Below are 21,839 nucleotides of genomic sequence, written 5' to 3' on the forward strand. Positions count from 1 at the left end.
CCTGCTGGGTTCACCTGGTTACTAGAGTTCACTATAAGTTATAGGACCCAATAGGTCTCGGGTTCAATCCCCGCATAAGCTATTTTACGTTTCCATTTATTTTTGCTACTTCCGTTATTTTAAAAATTCCGTAAAAATATTCTAAAATTCCAGAAAATTCATAGAATATTTCTAAAATAATTTTGAGAATTTTCGGGCATTACAATCTCCCATACTTTATAAAAAGTTTATCCTCGAATTTAGAATAACTCTGGGTACTTCTGTCTCATAGTAGCTTCTGTCTCCCATGATGCCTCTTCTATTGTGTGATTTTGCCAAATGACTTTTACTAATGGTACTTCTTTATTCTGTAATTTCTTAACTGCTCGGTCTATTATCTGAATAGGCCGACTATCATAGCTGAGGTCTTCGCGGACTGGTACCGACTGGGGCTCAATCACCTGGGTGGCATCTGGGAAATGCTTCTTCAGCATAGAGACATGAAATACATTATGGATGGCTGACATCTTCTGGGGTAGCTCTAGCTCATATGCTACCTTGCCAACTCTTCTAGTGATAAGGTATAGTCCCACATATCTGGGATTCAATTTGCCCTTCTTCCCAAAACGCATTACTCCCTTCATGGGAGCTTCTCTGAGGAACACTGAATCCCCAACTGAAGACTCTAAGGGTCTGCGCCGTGTATCAACATAGCTTTTCTGGCGGCTCTGAGCTGTCTCTATTCTCTGGCGGATCTGCTGTATAGCTGCTGTGGTATCTAGTTCTTTCTGTTCACCACTCTCATACCAGCAGATTGGAGATCTACACCTCCGCCCGTAGAGAGCCTCGTAAGGTGCCATGCCGATAGTGGCCTGATAGTTGTTGTTGTATGCAAATTCTGCTAAACTCAGATATTTGCACCAACTTCCCTTGAAGTCTAGGGCACATGCTCGGAGCATATCTTCGAGTACCTGGTTTACTCGCTCCGTCTGACCATCTGTCTGAGGATGGAAAGCTGTGCTGAATTTTAACTTAGTGCCCAATGCTGACTGTACACACTCCCAGAAGTGTGATGTAAATCGACTGTCTCTGTTTGAGATGATAGTCCGTGGAACTCCATGCAGTCTGACGATCTCCTTGAGATACAACTGAGCTAGCTGCTCCATGGAGTAGGATATCCTGATAGCTAAGAAATGGGCTGATTTAGTCAATCTGTCGACTATTACCCAGATGGTGTCAAAATCATTCGTGGTTCTGGGTAATCCCACTATGAAATCCATAGAGATGTCTTCCCACTTCCATTTTGGAATCTGAATAGGCTGTAGAACTTCTCCTGATCTCTGGTGTTCTGCCTTGACTCTCTGACAAGTCAGACAGGTGCTAACGTATCTAGCGATGTCTCTTTTCATCCGGGGCCACCAAAAACGTTTCTTTAGATCTTGGTACATCTTGGTGGAACCTGGATGCATCGCATAAGGAGTCCTGTGAGCCTCATCTAAAATCTTCCTCTTTAGTTCCTCTTGATCTGGAACACAGAGTCTGTCACCGAAGTATAATACCCCACTATCTGTTACTCTGAATTCTCCACTTTCTGATTCTGCTATCCCTTGCTTGATTTTCTGAATTTCAGGATCCTGTTCCTGAGCTGTCTGGATGTTACCAGGCAAGGTAGACTCGAATGTCATAATAGAGAGCTGTCCAACTATGAGTTCGAGACCAAAATCTGTGATCTCTTTCCGTAGGGGCGGTGACATGGCTGCTAGCGATAATAAGGTAGCACTGGACTTTCTGCTAAGTGCGTCTGCTACCTTATTAGCTTTTCCTGGGTGGTAGAGGATGTCTATATCGTAGTCTTTGACCAGCTCTAGCCATCTGCGCTGTCACATATTCAGATCCTTCTGAGTGAAGAAGTACTTCAGACTCTGATGATCTGTATACACTCTACACTGAGCTCCATACAAGTAATGTCTCCAAATTTTAAGAGCGAACACCACTGCTGCAAGCTCAAGATCATGAGTAGGATAGTTCTTCTCATAATCCTTGAGTTGTCTGGAGGCATAGGCGATCACCTTGCCATTTTGCATCAATACTGCTCCTAGTCCCAATTTAGAGGCGTCACTGTAAATATCAAAGCTATCTGTGTTTTCTGGTAGAGCCAGAATAGGTGCACTGGTCAATCTCCTCTTTAGCTCGCTGAAGCTGTTCTCACAATCCTCTGTCCATTGAAATTTCCTGTTCTTTCTGGTAAGAGCTGTCAGTGGGGAGGCTATTATGGAGAAGTCCTCTACAAACTTTCTGTAATAACCTGCTAGCCCCAAAAAGCTCCTGATCTCACTGACGTTCTTGGGTCTTTTCCAGTTCCTCACAGCTTCTATCTTACTGGGGTCTACCATGATACCATCCTTGGAGATGATGTGACCTAGGAAGGACACCTGATCTAACTAAAATTCATATTTCGTGAACTTGGCGTACAGTTGGTTCTGCTGAAGGGGCTGCAATACTATTTTCAGGTGCTCTGCGTGTTCTTCCTGAGTTCCTGAATAGATAAGAATGTCATCGATAAATACGATAACAAATCTATCTAGGTAGTCCCTAAATACTCTGTTCATGAGGTCCATAAAAGTAGCTGGAGCATTTGTCACGCCAAAAGGCATGACTACAAACTCGTAGTGTCCATATCTAGTCCTGAATGTTGTCTTGGGTATATCCCCTTCCTTGACTTTTACCTGATGATAACCTGATCTGAGGTCTATCTTCGAGAACACTGCTGCTCCCTTTAGCTGATCGAACAGGTCATCTATTCTGGGAAGAGGATACCTGTTCTTGACGGTAACCTGGTTTAGTGCCCGGTAATCTATGCACAGGCGCATGCTCCCGTCCTTCTTCTTCACGAACAATACAGGCGCTCCCCATGGTGAGTGACTAGGACGTATGAAGCCCTTGTCAAGCAGCTCCTGTAGTTGCTCCTGAAGTTCCTTCAGTTCTGCTGGAGCCATGCGATAAGGTGCTTTGGAGATAGGATTCGTACCGGGAATGAGTTCTATCTCAAATTCAATCTCCCTATCTGGTGCTAGGCCTGGTAACTCTTCAGGGAAGACTGCTGGGTAGTCACATACGACTCGGACCTCTGCTAGCTGTTGGTCCTTGTCCTGACGGGCATTGACTATATGTGCTAGGAATCCCGTACATCCTGAATCCATTAATTTTTGTGCTTTTTGAGCTGAGAGAAACTTCTTGGCCTTTCTCTTTGGTTCTCCGATGTACTCGAATTGTACTTCTGCTTCAGGTTGGAATACGACTTTCTGTTTACGGCACTCTATAGAGGCACCGTATCTGATCAGGAAGTCCATCCCAAGGATGACATCATAATCAGTCATATCTAGCACTATCAGATCACAAAAGAGTTCTCTGTCTGTTATAATGACTGGCACTGCCCGGAGCCAGTGCGTGGATGCCATAAATTCTCCTGAAGGTAGCGTCATCAAAAATTGACCACGGAATACCTCTGGGGGTACTGCTAACTTTTCGACGAATGCCCTGGATAAATAAGAATGGGTTGCCCCAGTATCGAATAAGACAGTTGCACTTTGCTGTAAAATACTAATCTGACCTGTAACAACTGTCGAGGCATTCGCTACGTCTTCTCTGGTTAAGGAATAGATCCTTGCATTCATCATAGCTGGAGGGGCTTCTAGTCTGCCCTGGTTGATGTGTGGGCCATCTAAAACGGCCTGCATCTGATGTAGCTGTGCTGGCTGGCCTCCGTACTGTAGCGGCTGTGGCTGAGGAAGACTTGTCTTGTTCGGGCATTGCTTAGCCATGTGCCCTTCCTGTCCACATTCAAAGCATCCTCGTGTGCCCTTGCGACAAACTCCTGGGTGAAATTTCCCACAAGTAGCACATTTGGGAACTGTTTGCTGGCTGGTCCTCCCTTTGGGTAGCTCCTGGTTTGCGCTTGTTGTTGGAGTTCCCTTTCCAGTTAGAGCTGTGGCCCTGTTGTTTCTGAGTACCTGAGCCTCCTTGCCCTTTGGACTCTGAGAGGACTTGCTTCTGCTGCTTGATATTATTCTAGTAGTGCTTGGTAGTCAGAGCACTACTGACTAGTTCTTCGGTGGTTTGCGGCCTATGAACGCCGCCAGCCACGTTCATCGCTATTTCCGGCCTCAGCATCTTGAGCATCAACCGGACTCGTTCTTTTTCTGTGCTGACTAGTTCGGGGCACAGATGAGCCAGTCTATTGAATTTCTTCACGGCTTCCTCCACTGATAGGTTGCCCTGACGAAACTCAGTGAATTCGTCGTAGTGTGAAAGAACTCCTCGAAGAATTCTTTCTCGAAGTCAGCCCATGTCATCTGGTTCACTGGGCGCTTCGCTCTAATTCTCTCCCACCACATACGTGCATCTCCTGTCAAGCAGAAGGAGGCACATTTCACCTTCTCATGTTCTGGCCAGTCCAGAAGCTCCATCGTACTCTCCAGTGTTTTGAACCAGGCTTGAGCATCCCATGGTTCGCTGGTGCCTGAGAAGTTCTCGGGCTTGACTCTCTGCCACTGGATCAGATAGGCTTCTCTCTTTGCCTCTGCTGCTGGGACTACTGGTGTTGTAGGCTGGACTGGGGGAACCTCTATAACTACTGGGGTTGCTATGTTCGGTTCTGGGGTGACCGTGGGAGTATTCTGCTGATTAGCCTTTAAGGTGGCTATCTCCTGTTGCTGTTCTGCTAGCTGCTGCTGTAACTGAGCCACTAATGCTGTAAGGTCTAGAGGAGGCACTGAACTGCCTGCCTCGTGTTGGGGCTCAGTGGCTGGTGCCCTTCTAGCTGGGCGTCCTCGTGCCATTTCTAGAGACATAGAGGACATACATAACTGATACAATCATAATTGCATATCTATGGTTATCATGTTAGGTACTATCATAAATAAACATGCTTTATTTATCTCTAACATGAAAACAAGAAACATAATAAAGTGAGAGATGTTCTTACTTGGAAGCTGCAGGTTCAATGCTGATGTGTGTGTAGGAAGTATGGAAACTGCTCTGATACCACTCTGTAACGACCCACCTTCTACTAGCTAGGCTGTAAGGCCGGACCGTCACAATATGCTGTGCTAAGCTATATCCATGACCACTACTAAGTCTAGGTGAGGAAAACTGTACCAATTTAAAACTTTACTAAGCTAACACAAGTTCTAGGTTCTACATGTGCTAAGGGATGCAATCTAAGGTATACATGGCATATCCTACATCCCGTATGGTCAAGGAGCTGAAATACAAGGTCACTGGGTCAAAACCCAGCTTTCCAATCGATCTAGGTTGAACCCAATCGATTGCAAGCTGTTAGATCGATCCATGGATCGATTCAGATGGCTACTGTGCTCGGGTAATATTCTGGATCGATCGACTGATCGATCCAGACTGGCCAATCGATCCAACGATCGATTCCAGAACTCTCTATTCACGGGAGCGATTTCCCGATCGATCGAACGATCGATCCCCAAACTCCCTGTTCGCGACTGGATCAATCGGCTGATCGATCCAGAAGCTTACTGTTTGCAATAGAATGCGACTGGATCGATCGGTTGATCGATCCAGAAGCCTACTGTTCGCGGAACTAGGCTCCCAAACGATCCACTGATCGATTGAGGGCTCCCAATTGATCCGCTGATCGATTGGGGTTTCTGATTTCGCAGCAAAGCTCTGATTTCAGCACTGTTTCGTGCCTAAATCACACATACAAGTTCTAAAATGGTTGGGAAACATTCTAACAACAAATATTCAATATTCTAAGCATAGCCTAATGCATAGTTCACTAGTTCATGGTATTTAAACATACTAAAGTGCTGAAATAACATTATATAAAATCTAAAGTCTTAGTTTGCTAGTTTCTCCAAGATCTTTATTCCAGGTTCCTTCCACACACATCTTCATCGCATTGCCCTCCAGCCTCCACTAGTCTATCTTTCCTTTACCTTTATCTGCAGTATAAGGAAAGAGTATCTGTAAGCTTTATGCTTAGTAAGAGACCATCTACCTCACAAAAACATGCATACGATGCAAATTATGCTTTGAAAACATGCTATTCGAAATACGTATTGAATATGCTAAACATGGCATGGCATACAACACATAGAATCAACACTAATCATGGCCATAAAGCTAATCATAACTGTCACATTGCATCAATAGGAAAACTAAACTGATATAAAAAGCTGAGCTAAGCTAATGCTAGACTAATGCTGAAGCTGTACTGATTTCACATAACTATTTTGTGAGAGTTTGAAAACTATATATATATATAATAGATGGAAATACTAATCATGCTGCTGTTTGGGCCCGACAACTGTACTTGCTAAGCGCGCATCCCTAATTAGACCCGGGTTTGCAAGTCCCGAATTTCGTAAGGTTTACTAGGTTATCTAAACCTAGGGACGACTGTGGGAGCCCAACCTAATGGATATCTGATCCAGTACAGTGCCATTGCTAAAAGTAAAATACTGAACATAAGCTAATAATGCTTGTCTTGCTCTTACTAGGTTGTCTAAACCTAGAAATAGGTTGTCTGAACCTAGAGGCGACTGTGGGAGCCCACCCATTAGACCGTAGTCCCATATAAGCTGTAGTAAAACTGCATATACTAAATAAATGCTTCTATCGCGTTTAGCTAAACTATTAAAATGCCTAAGTCGCATTCTAATTGTACTGAACATACTATCGGGCACTTGGCGTGCGTTGTTGCACACCCTATGTGCCACAAATCCATATACTACTAAACTAAAGCATGCAATCACACGAGAACTACTTATACTGCAGGTGAGGGGTTTCTTACCTCCTGCGCTAGTTTTCTTACGAATCTAGTCGCTAATTTTCCGGTGGAGACGATCTTCTCGACGATCTCCTTGCGTCTACGTGTTCCTCTCGCGGAGAGGAGCGTCCTCGTGTCGGAGTCGTCGCCGGAAGGTGTTCCTCTTGCCCTTGGGACGGAAACCCTAGGTTTCCTGAGGTTGGCGCCGAGAGGTGAGGGAGAAAAGGAGAGGGCGGCGTGACTAGGGTGTGGGAAAGGTTTTTTTCTCGTTTAAGAAAATAACAATTCCTCACTTAAATCCCTATTTATATTTAGTGGGTAATTCGGCCCAACTGAAACATAAATATAATTGTTCCTCTTTCCTTTCAGCATGGCCCTGCTGGGTTCACCTGGTTACTAGAGTTCACTATAAGTCGTAGGACCCAATAGGTCTCGGGTTCAATCCCCGCTTAAGCTATTTTACGTTTCCATTTATTTTTGCTACTTCCGTTATTCTAAAAATTCCGTAAAAATATTCTAAAATTCCAGAAAATTCATAGAATATTTCTAAAATAATTTTGAAAATTTTCGGGCGTTACAATAGGAGATCCATAAAATAGTACAGGGTCATCTGTCCATCTCTAATTCCAAGTATAAACACAAATAAACCAAAAGCGGTGGCACTTAGAGTTTGATATTGGCAACTTCGTGTGGCCAGCTTTAACTATAATGATTGGTTTGCCACGGGGGATTACAACAAATTATCAACCAAGAAAATTGGTCCTGTCGAGATTATTGAGAAGATAAATCCTAATACGTATCATTTAAAGCTGCTGTTGGTTGCTACTCGGAAAACCTAGAGGTTCCACTGTACAAAAATTTTGTACAAAGGTCTGAACCTTTTCCTAGCTACCATGTGTTCTTTTAAATTAAATTTTGGATCGCCTGCGGAACTTAACACGTTTGATCCAAAACTTAATCTATTTGTTCTTTTAGGTTTTGACTTGGATCTCCTGTGGAACTTAACACGTTCGACCCAAATCACCTTAAGTTATTAATTCCTTTAAATATTAATTTCCATAATTGGTTCCCAGTACTGACGTGGCGAGGCACACGTCCTTCTTGGATATGGGAGCAACCACCACCGACTAGACAAAACCTTTTATAGAAAGCTAATATTTAATTTCCTAAAATAACTTTAGGTTAACCGAAAAGAACAATCAAACCACTAGGAAAAATAAAATAAAAGAACACAACATCGAAAAACATATTCAAAATACTAGAACGTAAGCCTCTTGTATTTGGTATTATTTCCATAAATAACTAGTATGATGCGGAAAGAAAAATTACTAGTTATACCTTGTAGAAAAACCTCTTGATCTTCTACCGTATTCCTCTTCTAACCTCAGACGTTGTGTGGGCATTGATCTTCCGAGATGAGAAACCACCAACCACCTTCTTCTCCTCCTAGCTAGGTTCGGCCACAAAAAGCTTAACCAAGGATGAAGAACAAAACACCAACCAAGCTCCAAGAGATGCTAGCTTTCTCTCCTTCTTCTTCTTCTTCTTCTTCTTCTTCTCCAAGTAGTATCCGGCCGCCACAAGAGCTCCAAGCCTTTGAGAGATTCGGCCACCACAAAGAGGGAGAGAGGAAGAGGATGGTCGGCCACTCCAAAGAATAAAAGAGGGAGAGAAATAATAGAGGTTGTCCCTCATGAAGGCACCCTCACCCCTTCTTTTATATTCCTTGGCCTAGGCAAATTAGGAAATTTAATTACAATAAAATTTCCTTAATTCCCTTGACATGATTTAATTGAGAAAAATAAAATAAAATTTCCCCAATTAATCTCTAATGGCCGACCACATCAAAAAAGATAAATTAGACAAGTTTTAATCAACAATTAAAACTTCCTAATTTGTTTCCAGAAATTTTAAAAATAAAATTTCTCTTAAAAAAATCTCTTCATGGTTGATAAAAAAAAATTTCTATAATTTTAATTTTATCAACATGTGGATAATTTTAAAGAGAAAATAAAATATCTCACCAATCTACAAATAAGGAAAGAGATCTAATTTTTTTCTTTAATCTTTTGTAAATCTTTTACAAGAGAGATATTTTAATTTTAATTCTCTTTAATAAATTATTTCTTCCACATAATAAAAATTAAAATTAAAATCCTTTTTAAATTTAATTTGGCCGGCCCCCACTAGCTTGGGTTCAAGCTAGGGCCGGCCACCCCAATTTATACCTAGCTTGGTTCCCAAGCTAGCTTGGCCGGCCCCCTATTGGTGGGTATAGAAGGTGGGTATAGGTGGGTATAGTACTCTATAAATAAGAGGCTACAATAGGGACCGAGAGGAGGAATTGGTTTTGGTCTACCGATAAAATTAAGCATCCCGTGTTCGCCCCGAACACACAACTTAATTTTATCAATAATAATTCATTCCACTAGAGAACTATTATTGAACTACCGCACCAATCCCAAATTACATTTTTGGGCTCCTTCTTATTATGAGTGTGTTAGTCTCCCTGTGTTTAAGATATCGAATGTCCACTAATTAAGTGAGTTACTAACAACTCATTTAATTAATATCTAAGTCCAAGAGTAGTACCACTCAACCTTATTGTCATGTCAGACTAGGTCCACCTGCAGGGTTTAACATGACAATCCTTATGAGCTCCTCTTGAGGACATTATCAACCTAGTATCTCTAGGACACAGTTTCCTTCTATAATCAACAACACACACTATAAGTGATACCATTTCCCAACTTATCGGGCTTATTGATTCATCGAACTAAATCTCACCCATTGATAAATTAAAGAAATAAATATCAAATATATATGCTTGTTATTATATTAGGATTAAGAGCACACACTTCCCTAATAACCGAGGTCTTTGTTCCTTTATAAAGTCAGTATAAAAGAAACGACCTCAAATGGTCCTACTCAATACACTCTGAGTGTACTAGTGTAATTATATAGTCAAGATAAACTAATACCTAATTACACTACGACCTTCTAATGGTTTGTTCCTTTCCATTTTGATCGTGAGCTACTGTTTATAATTTATAAGGTACTGATAACATCATCTTCTGCATGTGACACCACATACTATGTTATCTACAATATAAATTAAATGAACAACTACAAACAAATGTAGACAATTTGACCAAATGTGATTCTTTATTCATAATGAATGTTTACAAAGCTTAGGCTTTCAGTATACACTCCAACAGCTGCCTAGTCAAGAAGATTGGTCCTATCACACTATTGATGTTTTTTATGTGAAGTATTTGATTCCCTTCCCTGGTGATTCTTCTGATGATGATGGTGATGTGATCGACAATTTGAGGGTGAATTTTCTCAAACCTAAGGAGAATGATGCAAGAATGATATAGGGATATCAATTCGGAGGGTTGAGTGGGTTTGGGTTAGATTGAAGATCATTAAAAAAATATCTCAATCCAAACCCGAACTCAATCCGAAACCAGATAACCTGAATAACCCTCCCAACTCAGAAAAAATAATTTTTTTTATTATTTCCCTATATTTTTTTCACTTTTATCTCAATATTTTATTATTATTATACTACATTCTATTATTTATGTACATAAAACATCTTAATTTCCAAAAAAAAATTGTGTTTAACTTAAAATACTAAATCCTAAATCCTAAATTTAGGTCAACCAGATCAACTCGAACCCGACCCGAAACTAAACCAGTCCAAAAAAAATCCCCAACTCGAATTTGTAAATTTCAACCTGAACCTGATTTTTTTTAATCAAATCAGATCGAATCGGATTGAGTTCATTTTTTACACCCCTAGTTTTATCGTTGGAGATTACAATAATGGGTCGAGGATCGGACGTGAGAAGTTTGTGGTCCTTTGTTTGGGGGGGGATTGTTGATGTTGCAAGGTTACAAATATAGTCCCACATTGAAAACACATGGGAAAAATCATGAGTTTATAAGAGAAAAAGATATCTCCATTGACATGAGATTTTTTGGATAGAATCCAAGAGCAAAATCATGAGGGCTTAGGCCCAAAGTAAAAAATATCATGCAATAGATTGGTCCTATCAAGATTATTGAGAAAATAAACCCAATGCGAATATGTCGATATTTTTAATGTGAAGCATTTGATTCCCTTCCATTGTGGTTTTATGATGATATAGCTGGAAATTTGAGGGTAAATTTTCTCCAATCTAAAGAGAATGATATGAGAATGACATAACAAATATCTGGAGGATATAATTTTTAACTGAAATATTAGAATGATGTTGTATTTTTTTCCACTTGTAGTTCTCTCATATATCTTTATTTATTATTAAATAGAATCCATAATTAATAAACTTTTAAATCTAAACAAAAATCATTTAAAAGATCTTTTCGGAGACTTCGAATATTTTTTTTACTATTTTAATATTTTTTTTTATATTTATGATATTTTCAATATTTCCTTATTACAATTAGGGTCGTGTGTCTAAGTAAACATTCTATTTAATTTTTTTAAAACAATTTTTGATTTAATAATAGTTTCGGTCATGCTATTCTCTTTCTTAAACAGATGAGTTTGATTATCCTTTTTTTCTAATATTTTGTTGACTCAAACACTAAAAAAAACAGTCTATTAGGGACGACGGTTTGCAATGAATTTAAAATTTGTTCCAAACTTTCCAACAAAATTTGCAACAAAATAATAAATTGTTCCAAATTAGCAACAAATTTACCAACAAAATAAATTCGTTGCAAATTAGTAACAAAAGATAATTTGTCGCTAATTTTGTTGCAAGTTAACAACAAAAAATAAAATTTGTTGCAAATTTTCCAACGAATATTTAGTTCGTTGCAAATTTTGCAACGAATATTTTGTTCGTTGCAAATTTTTGCAACGAATATTTTATTCGTTGCAAATTTTTGCAACGAATAGTATATCCGTCGCAAATATAGCAACGAAACTATTATTTGTTGGAAATTCCCGACAAATATATAATTCATCGCAAGTTTATAGCAAAAATTTGAGGGTAGAGTTTCCAACGAATCTTAAATTCGTTGGAAATGTTTCCAACAAAAAGGCAGATTCGTTGGAAATGTTTCCAACAAATCTGCTAATTCATTGGAGATTTCCAACAAATTTAGGATTCATTGGAAACATTTCCAATGAATCTGCCAATTCGTTGGAAATTTCCAACGAATCGTCCAACGAATCGCAGATTCGTTGGAAAGTATGCTATGATTTAAAATCCCGTTTGACCGACCTAGAGACCTCGGAATCGGATGAAACAAGTTCCTATATGCTCCTCTTGGTCTCCTGATTCTATAGATGATCTCAAATATTTTTTTTGAATTAAGATAAATTTTTTACATCAAGGTCAATTGGATGAATTTGAATTTGATCATAAATGTGTTAGTGTTTTAAATCAAAATGGAGTTTAGTTGAACTTGGTGGATTTAAAAAATGATTTTCGAGTGCTCAGAACGAGGAGAAATTAGTTTGTTGGGGAGCGTAAGGTTCTCGTGTTTATATCCATGAATTAAAAATAATTACGGAGCTAATTTATTTTGATTTGTGAATTTTTAAACTTAAATTTAATTTTTCAAACACATTGGGAGTTGAAAAAATAAAAGAAAAAATATATAAAGTAAAAAAAATATTTGAGGGCACATATGAAGTCAGGATAAATAGAGGAGCACACAGGAACTGGTTTCATCCAATTCGGAGGTCTCTAGGTCGGTCAACCGTGATTTTAAGAATAGGAAGGGTTTCCAATGAATCTGAAATTCGTTGGAGATTTCCAACAAAATGGCAGATTCGTTGGAAATGTTTCCAACGAATCTGCCAATTCGTTGGAAATTTCCAACAAAATGGCAGATTCGTTGGAAATGTTTCCAACGAATCTGCCAATTCGTTGGAAATTTCCAACGAATCACAGATTCATTGGAAAGTATGCTATGATTTAAAAACCCATTTGACCGACCTAGAGACCTCGGAATCGGATGAAACAAGTTCCTATGTGCTCCTCTTGGTCTCCTGATTCTATAGATGACCTCAAATAATTTTTTTGAATTAAGATAAATTTTTACATCAAGGTCAATTGGATGAATTCGAATTTGATCATGAATGTGTTAGTGTTTTAAATCAAAATGGAGTTTAGTTGAACTTGGTGGATTTAAAAAATGATGTTCGAGTGCTCAGAACGAGAGGAAATCAGTTTGTTAGGGAGCGTAAGGTTCTCGTGATTATATCCATGAATTAAAAATAATTACGGAGCTAATTTATTTTGATTTGTGAATTTTTAAACTTAAATTTAATTTTTCAAACACATTGGGGGTTGAAAAAATAAAAGAAAAAATATATAAAGTAAAAAAAATATTTGAGGGCACATATGAAGTCAGGATAAATAGAGGAGCACTTAAGAACCGGCTTCATCCAATTCGGAGGTCTCTAGGTCGGTTAACCGTGATTTTAAGAATAGGAAGGGTTTCCAACGAATCTGAAATTCGTTGGAGATTTCCAACAAAATAGCAGATTCGTTGGAAACGTTTCCAACGAATCTGCCAATTTGTTTGAAATTTCCAACGAATCGCAGATTCGTTGGAAAGTATGCTATGATTTAAAAACCCATTTGACCGACCTAGAGACCTCGGAATCGGATGAAACAAGTTCCTATGTGCTCCTCTTGGTCTCCTGATTCTATAGATGGCCTCAAATATTTTTTTTGAATTAAGATAAATTTTTTACATCAAGGTCAATTGGATGAATTCGAATTTGATCATGAATGTGTTAGTGTTTTAAATCAAAATGGAGTTTAGTTGAACTTGGTGGATTTAAAAAATGATGTTCGAGTGCTCAGAACGAGAGGAAATCAGTTTGTTGGGGAGCGTAAGGTTCTCGTGATTATATCCATGAATTAAAAATAATTACGGAGCTAATTTATTTTGATTTGTGAATTTTTAAACTTAAATTTAATTTTTCAAACACATTGGGGGTTGAAAAAATAAAAGAAAAAAATATATAAAGTAAAAAAAAAAATTTGAGGGCACATATGAAGTCAGGATAAATAGAGGAGCACACAGGAACCGGTTTCATCCAATTCGGAGGTCTCTAGGTCGGTCAACCGTGATTTTAAGAATAGGAAGGGTTTCCAACGAACCTGAAATTCGTTGGAGATTTCCAACAAAATGGCAGATTCGTTGGAAACGTTTCCAACGAATCTGCCAATTCGTTGGAAATTTCCAACGAATCGCAGATTCTTTGGAAAGTATTCTATGATTTAAAAACCCATTTGACCGACCTAGAGACCTCGGAATCGGATGAAACAAGTTCCTATGTACTCCTCTTGGTCTCCTGATTCTATAGATGACCTCAAATATTTTTTTTGAATTAAGATAAATTTTTACATCAAGGTCAATTGGATGAATTCGAATTTGATCATGAATGTGTTAGTGTTTTAAATCAAAATGGAGTTTAGTTGAACTTGGTGGATTTAAAAAATGATGTTCGAGTGCTCAGAACGAGAGGAAATCAGTTTGTTAGGGAGCGTAAGGTTCTCGTGATTATATCCATGAATTAAAAATAATTACGGAGCTAATTTATTTTGATTTGTGAATTTTTAAACTTAAATTTAATTTTTCAAACACATTGGGGGTTGAAAAAATAAAAGAAAAAATATATAAAGTAAAAAAAATATTTGAGGGCACATATGAAGTCAGGATAAATAGAGGAGCACATAAGAACCGGTTTCATCCAATTCGGATGTCTCTAGGTCGGTCAACCATGATTTTAAGAATAGGAAGAGTTTCCAACGAATCTGAAATTCGTTGGAGATTTCAAACAAAATGGCAGATTCGTTGGAAACATTTCCAACGAATCTGCCAATTCGTTGGAAATCTCCAACGAATCGCAGATTCGTTGGAAAGTATGCTATGATTTAAAAACCCATTTGACCGACCTAGAGACCTCGGAATCGGATGAAACAAGTTCCTATGTGCTCCTCTTGGTCTCCTGATTCTATAGATGGCCTCAAATATTTTTTTTTGAATTAAGATAAATTTTTTACATCAAGGTCAATTGGACTAATTCGAATTTGATCATGAATGTGTTAGTGTTTTAAATCAAAATGGAGTTTAGTTGAACTTGGTGGATTTAAAAAATGATGTTCGAGTGCTCAGAACGAGAGGAAATCAGTTTGTTGGGGAGCGTAAGGTTCTCGTGATTATATCCATGAATTAAAAATAATTGCGGAGCTAATTTATTTTGATTTGTGAATTTTTAAACTTAAATTTAATTTTTCAAACACATTGGGGGTTGAAAAAATAAAAGAAAAAATATATAAAGTAAAAAAAATATTTGAGGGCACATATGAAGTCAGGATAAATAGAGGAGCACACAGGAACCAGTTTCATCCAATTCGGAGGTCTCTAGGTCGGTCAACCGTGATTTTAAGAATAGGAAGGGTTTCCAACGAATCTGAAATTCGTTGGAGATTTCCAACAAAATGGCAGATTCGTTGGAAACGTTTCCAAAGAATCTGCCAATTCGTTGGAAAGTATGCTATGATTTAATAACCCATTTAACCGACCTAGAGACCTCGGAATCGGATGAAACAAGTTCCTATGTGCTCCTCTTGGTCTCCTGATTCTATAGATGACCTCAAATATTTTTTTTGAATTAAGATAAATTTTTTACATCAAGGTCAATTGGATGAATTCGAATTTGATCATGAATGTGTTAGTGTTTTAAATCAAAATGGAGTTTAGTTGAACTTGGTGGATTTAAAAAATGATGTTCGAGTGCTCAGAACGAGAGGAAATCAGTTTGTTGGGGAGCGTAAGGTTCTCGTGATTATATCCATGAATTAAAAATAATTGCGGAGCTAATTTATTTTGATTTGTGAATTTTTAAACTTAAATTTAATTTTTCAAACACATTGGGGGTTGAAAAAATAAAAGAAAAAATATATAAAGTAAAAAAAATATTTGAGGGCACATATGAAGTCAGGATAAATAGAGGAGCACACAGGAACCGGTTTCATCCAATTCGGAGGTCTCTAGGTCGATCAACCGTGATTTTAAGAATAGGAAGGGTTTCCAACGAATCTGAAATTCGTTGGAGATTTCCAACAAAATGGCAGATTCGTTGGAAACGTTTCCAAAGAATTTGCCAATTCGTTGGAAATTATGCTATGATTTAATAACCCATTTGACCAACCTAGAGACCTCGGAATCGGATGAAACAAGTTCCTATGTGCTCCTCTTAGTCTCCTGATTCTATAGATGACCTCAAATATTTTTTTTGAATTAAGATAAATTTTTTACATCAAGGTCAATTGGATGAATTCGAATTTGATCATGAATGTGTTAGTGTTTTAAATCAAAATGGAGTTTAGTTGAACTTGGTGGATTTAAAAAATGATGTTCGAGTGCTCAGAACGAGAGGAAATCAGTTTGTTGGGGAGCGTAAGGTTCTCGTGATTATATCCATGAATTAAAAATAATTACGGAGCTAATTTATTTTGATTTGTGAATTTTTAAACTTAAATTTAATTTTTCCAACACATTGGGGGTTGAAAAAATAAAAGAAAAAATATATAAAGTAAAAAAAAATTATTTGAGGGCACATATGAAGTCAGGATAAATAGAGGAGCACACAGGAACCGGTTTCATCCAATTCGGAGGTCTCTAGGTCGGTCAACCATGATTTTAAGAATAGGAAGGGTTTCCAACGAATATGAAATTCGTTGGAGATTTCCAACAAAATGGCAGATTCGTTGGAAACATTTCTAACGAATCTGCCAATTCGTTGGAAATCTCCAACGAATTGTGGATTCGTTGCGAATATCCAACAAATAATATTTTTGATGGAAATTTGTTGGAAGATCCCTAATTACATATCCTTACCCGGCCCGATTTCTTCTCCTCACATCTTCTCTTGACCTAATTTTCCTTATGGCGGCTGCGGCAATTTTTTCACCTTCTCTGGACTGGTAAGCCACTCTCGTTCTAGCCCTTCTTTTTTTCCCGTTCTCCCGGCGTCTCCTTTTGGCCCGATCTCACGGCGTCGCCTGGCGGCTCGCGGCGACGTACCGGACAACGCCATCATCTGCGGCGGCGCTGTCGGCCGCCTCCTGCCGGCCCTCTACACTTGATTCGTCGACGATAGCAACCGCCTTATTGAAGTAACGCTTATGATGCTTGTCCTGGCCGGCCGCGCCTGGCCGCGACCGGCCCCGCCTGGCCGCGACTGGTGCCTGGTCGCGTGTGGCGGCGAATGGCAGCTCACGGCGGTCCCTGGTAGCTCAAGGTGCCGTCTAGCCCCTCGCGCTGGCGCCTGGCCTTAGCGCCGCTGCCTGGCCGCTCTCGCAGCTTCCTGGTTGCTCTCAACGGCGCTGAGGTTGGCCACTAGCAGCATCCCTGTCCACTGTCGGCATAGGATGGCTGATGGTGGCCTCACTTAGCTGTTGTTTGGCGTTGGTGATCCCGCTGGCGGCGTAGGCTGGCCACTGGCGACTGATGCTGTCCGCCAGCTGCTGATAGCATTGGGTGACCTCTGTTTGTAAACCGACAGATCATTGTTTGATGTCAACTAGTTGTTCTCAATCTTGATTGGTCGTGGGCTGTCTGTGCGTTACAGTGGCACAGCTGTCCGGGGGTCAATGCCTTGCCGTTGGGGCCAAGAATATATTTGATAATTTCTAGACTTTTTTATTTTATTGTAAATTTAATATTATTGTTTTTGCAGGTTTGGATTTGACGTGGCTGGGAGAGACTTTCGGTTTTATTTACCTTTGTTAGGTATATTTTTTTACACCTGATATTTTAATAATGATTGCATGCTTTTATTTTCCTATATTATATTTTATTTGTAGTTGTATGTGAGCTAAGTAATATTGACCATTAGTATTTGTGTTCTAGGAGTTTTTATTACTATATTTTATTTGAAACAGGCAACATGCAGAATGAAAGAAGTTGGATGTATAATAAAAATTTACCTGACCGTGGGGGTTTAACTGATGAGTTTATTACTGGGTTGAGACAGTTTTTAAATTTTGCATCTAGTAATGTTGAGTTTATGGATGGTAATCAGATACGATGTCCATGCAGAAAGTGTCATAATGGAAAATTTTTACCATCTAATAAAGTTTCAGAGCATCTTTGTAGATTTGGTTTTACTCCGAATTACTATAATTGGACATGTCATGGTGAACCATTCATATCTGATGAGGATTGTTATGGACACAACATACAAGTCTCTAGGGATCAAAGTTATTATAATCAATTAAATCCATATCAAAGAATGATATTTGATGCAGCGGCTCCGAATTTAATTCCTGAACCACATGGTGCCAGTTCTAGCTGCCCTCCAACAGTTGAGCAAATGTTTACAACATATGCATCACCATTAGAAGAGGTACAAATGCCAGGTGTTGATAAAATTGTGAATAATGAAACATATCTTAAATTTCAGGAAGTGTTAAGTGCTGCAGATGAACCTTTATGGACTGGTTGTGACAAGCATACTAAATTATCATTCACTGCAAGACAGTTGAATATCAAGGCAGAGTCTAATTTGTCAGAAGATAATTTCAATAAGGTTGTTCAAGCTATTGAAGAGGCATTGCCCCAAGATAATATACTGCCTAATGATTTTTACAGTATGAAAAAACTTACGAAAGAATTAGGTCTTCCGGTGGAAAGAATTGACGTTTGCAGAGACGGTTGTATGCTATATTGGGGAGATGATGCAGATGCAAATGTTTGTAGATTCTGTAATCAAGATAGGTACAAGATCTCTAGAAGGAGTCAACAATGACGTAAATCATACAGTCAGTTATTTTATTTGCCATTAACTCCTAGGTTACAAAGACTTTATGCATCAAAGACCACTGCTCAACACATGACTTGGCATGCAAATCATCGAACAGAGGAGGGATTAATGTGTCATCCATCAGATGCAGAGGCATGGAAAATTTTTGATAGAACATATCCTGAATTTGCGAAGGAGACTCGAAACATTCGGTTAGGTCTTTGTGCTGATGGTTTTGCTCCATTTAGTAAATCAGGAAGACAGTATTCTTGTTGGCCAGTTATATTAACTCCATATAATCTTCCACCTGGGATGTGCATGAAAACACCGTATATGTTTTTAACATTAGTTGTGCCTGGCCCGCAAAATCCAAAGAAGTTAATAGATGTTTATATGCAACCACTGATTGCAGAGCTAAAACAACTATGGGATGAAGGGTTTCCTACATATGACGTCCATACTAATCAGATGTTTGTTATGAAGGCAGCTCTTCTTTAGACCATTAATGACTTTCCAACTTATGGAATGCTATCTGGTTGGAGTACTGTGGGAATCTTAGGTTGCCCAATATGTATGGAGAGATCAAAGTCGATCAGATTGAAATATGGAAGAAAGCCGAGTTATTTTGATTGTCATAGGCAATTTTTACCATTAAATCATAATTTCAGAAGGAATAAAGATGAGTTCACTAGGAATAGAATTGAAAGAACACCTCCGCCATTAAGATTGACAGGTCAAGATATTTGGTATAGAGTGTGTCACTTTCCATCTGTTATTGAAGAACCACATGGTACAACATATGAATATGGAAGCACTCATAAATGGACTAAGCGGAGTATATTTTGGGATTTACCTTATTGGTATAGTAATTTAATTCATCATAATCTGGATGTAATGCATATTGAGAAAAATGTTTTTGATAATCTCATAAATACAGTGATGGATATTACCGGAAAAACAAAAGATAATTTGAATGCAAGAAAAGATATGCGACTAATTTGTAAACGACCCACTCTTGATGTGGATGAAAGTAGTAGGGAACCAAAGCCAAAGACAATTTATACATTGAATAAAGAACAGAGACGTGTTGTTTGTGAATGGTTGAAATCATTGAGATTTCCTGATGGGTATGTCTCTAATCTTGGGAGATGCGTCGATATGAAGGAATTCAAATTGATTGGTTTGAAAAGTCACGATTGTCATATATTTATGGAAAGACTTATTCCAATTGCTTTTAAGGAACTCTTACCAAATTTTGTATGGGGTACAATTACGGAGTTAAGCATTTTCCTTCATGATATTTCCTCAATAGTTTTGAGATATTCACAGATGGAGAAGTTAGAAAGAGACATTCCAATTATTTTGTGTAATTTAGAAAGAATCTTTCCACCTTCATTTTTTGATTCAATGGAACATCTTTTGGTTCACTTGCCATATGAGGCCAAAGTTGGAGGACCAGTCCATTTTCGATGGATGTATCCATTTGAAAGGTATATTTTGTTTTATCTTATATACTTCGTTATTAATGCATTGTAAATTTATAACTTTTTTATATATATTCCTCTAATACAAATTGTTATATTTCAATCAGATTTTTATATCATTTGAAGAAAAAAGTAAAAAAATAAGGCACATGTTGAAGCCTCTATTGTTAATGCATACATTGTGGAGGAAGTAACAACTTTTGCATCGTATTATTTTGAGCCTCACATTCAGACCAAAAGACAAAGACCTGGAAGAAATGATGAAGGTCCTATTGATCCCAATACGAACATATTCTCAATTTTTAATTATCTTGGTCGACCGAGTGGACAATGTAAGCAAAGATATTTAACTGATCAAGAATGGCGAGCAGCCCAGACATATGTTTTACTTAATTGTCCAGAAGTATCACCATATTTCGAGTTAGTATATCTTTCCTATTTTTTTTTATCGTAACTTTTTGTTATTATAATTAAATTTTTTATGATAGGATTTTTCAAAACTTGTATTCTGATATGCCAACACTAGAGTTTGATCGTTTTATGCGATCAAGAATTTGCACCTTGGTTCAAATCATATGTAAGTAATTTTTACCTTGTATTCTAATTTACCGTATTGGTATAGTATATTTTAACTGAATAACATATTCATTTGAGTTTAGGTTTATGATAATCAAGCTCATCTCGAACATCAAATGTTATTTCATCTATCTTGGGGTCCAAAAGCAATGGTACGCACTTGGCCAGCATATTTTATAAATGAATATAATTTTCATACTCAAGAATATGGAAAAGGGAAGACTACAATGAATAGTGGGGTATGTGTTCAGTCATCCAATGATGGAGGTGTAAGCACTGATTTTTATGGTCTACTGGATGAAATTATAGAGATAGAATACCCTGGTCCAGAAATGCGAGTTATCTTATTTATGTGTCGCTGGTTTGATCCTATCAGAGGGATGAAGGTGCATCCATGTTATAATTTGGTTGAAATAAATCATAAAATATTATATAAGAGATATGAACCTTTTGTTTTGGCACAACAAGCGATTCAAGTGTTTTATGCTTCATACCCTAGCTTGAAACGTGATAAAATGGATTGGTGGGCTGTTTGTAAAACTAAAGCACGGAAAAAATAGAGGAACATTGGGAAGACATTGCATATCAACAAGAGGAGGTTGTAAATACATTTCAGACCGAGGAATATATTATTCCAACATTACGAGATCCCAGCGGAGTAGTGATAAATGTGGATGCCAGTGAATTTCATGAGGTTGATGATAATGATGAAGATGATGATGATGATGAGGAGGAGGAGGAGGAGGAGGAGGAAGAGGACGAGGACGAGGACGAGGAGGACGACGACAACTTTGATTGTTAACATGTACGATAAGTTTTTTTATATTTAATTTTAATTTGTAAATTTATAAAATTCATAGTTTAATTAATTGTCTACATAATATCTCATTGTTAAATTTATATATGTTATATTTGTGCTGTTTTTTGTTCTATAGGTCATTAGAGGTGAGACATTATCACTGCAGATTCTCGCTCTCTGACTTTTATATTATGGATATTGTAAGTTTTTCATATTTCTTCAGCAAGCATTAAGTTTTTTATTTCTTTTATTCTAATTTTGATTTTTGGTTGACAGTTTCGACGGGCACACCATAGACGACACCATTCAAGCATTGGCCAGATTGATTCACCATCTGATAGGATGGTACCTACGCCCTCCCCTCAGGCAGGACCTTCTCGTGGGCAGTCGCCAGCAGAACCTTCTCATGGC

General features: G+C 38.2%; 1 long non-coding RNA gene across 1 annotated transcript; it reads left to right on the plus strand.

Annotated features, from left to right (window-relative positions):
• The first annotated feature begins 16,718 nt into the window (after window positions 1-16,718).
• Window positions 16,719-21,717, plus strand: LOC122052790. Its single transcript, XR_006132098.1, has 4 exons — window positions 16,719-16,749; window positions 17,505-17,557; window positions 21,565-21,628; window positions 21,705-21,717. It is a non-coding gene; the product is annotated as an uncharacterized LOC122052790 (long non-coding RNA).
• The last annotated feature ends 122 nt before the right edge of the window (window positions 21,718-21,839 follow it).

This window comes from Zingiber officinale, chromosome 3A, assembly GCF_018446385.1.
Source record: "Zingiber officinale cultivar Zhangliang chromosome 3A, Zo_v1.1, whole genome shotgun sequence".
NCBI classification, from domain to species: domain Eukaryota; kingdom Viridiplantae; phylum Streptophyta; class Magnoliopsida; order Zingiberales; family Zingiberaceae; genus Zingiber; species Zingiber officinale.